This window comes from Crocuta crocuta, unplaced genomic scaffold (genome assembly GCF_008692635.1).
Source record: "Crocuta crocuta isolate KB4526 unplaced genomic scaffold, BGI_CrCroc_1.0 scaffold142, whole genome shotgun sequence".
Taxonomy (NCBI): domain Eukaryota; kingdom Metazoa; phylum Chordata; class Mammalia; order Carnivora; family Hyaenidae; genus Crocuta; species Crocuta crocuta.
Window position 1 is genome coordinate 1,471,794 of NW_027528892.1, and position 812 is coordinate 1,472,605.

Below are 812 nucleotides of genomic sequence, written 5' to 3' on the forward strand. Positions count from 1 at the left end.
AACCTTTCAAGGCTGTGGAGTCCTCCTGATAAGCCCTGGACGGGCACAATGATACTTTCCAATTTACTGATGGGGAAACTGAGGCAAGGAGCAGCCGAGGCACCGGCCAGCAGACAGTGGGAGGCAGGGCCAGGGCTCCATGGGGCTCTGGGGACTCCGGGCCGCTGTCTGCTCTCTGCCCAGGTAGCTTGAGGGAGACTGAGCCCTGGTGTCTGGTCGAAGCTGAGTTCCTCCCGTGGACTCGGACTGGACTCAGGGCCGGATGTGTGCGTGCAGGGGGCCGGGGGGGGGCTCTGCAGCTGTCCCTCCTGGGTCTCCTGGGAGGAGGGTGAGAGGGGGTGCTGGTGCAGGGCTCTGGCCCTCCCCGGCCCCTGACAGGCTCACCAATGATCCGGGGAGCTTTGCACCTCCCCATTTAGCAACGCCACCCCACAGGGTCACCCGGAGTGACCCGGAGGAGGCAGGTGTCGGGGGGGGAGGCCCCAGTCCTGGCCCCGGGGTGCACACACCCTCATTAAGGCTGGCCTCTAGGCCGCCCGCCTGCCCCCTCCTGTGTCTCCTCTCTGCCAGTCCAGCCCCCAAGGGGTCCTCTGGTGACTCCTCCTGGCTCAGTCCCTCCTGGCTGAGGGAGTGCTCCTTGACAAGTGCCCAACTGCTCCCATGCCTCAGAGTCCTCCTCATGAAATGGGAGTAATTGCACATTCCACCCAGGGCATTATTGTTAAAGAAACATTCAACATGTTAAATTTTAGCATGATATATTTTAAATATGTCATATATTATATATAATAATAAATGTAATATACATTACC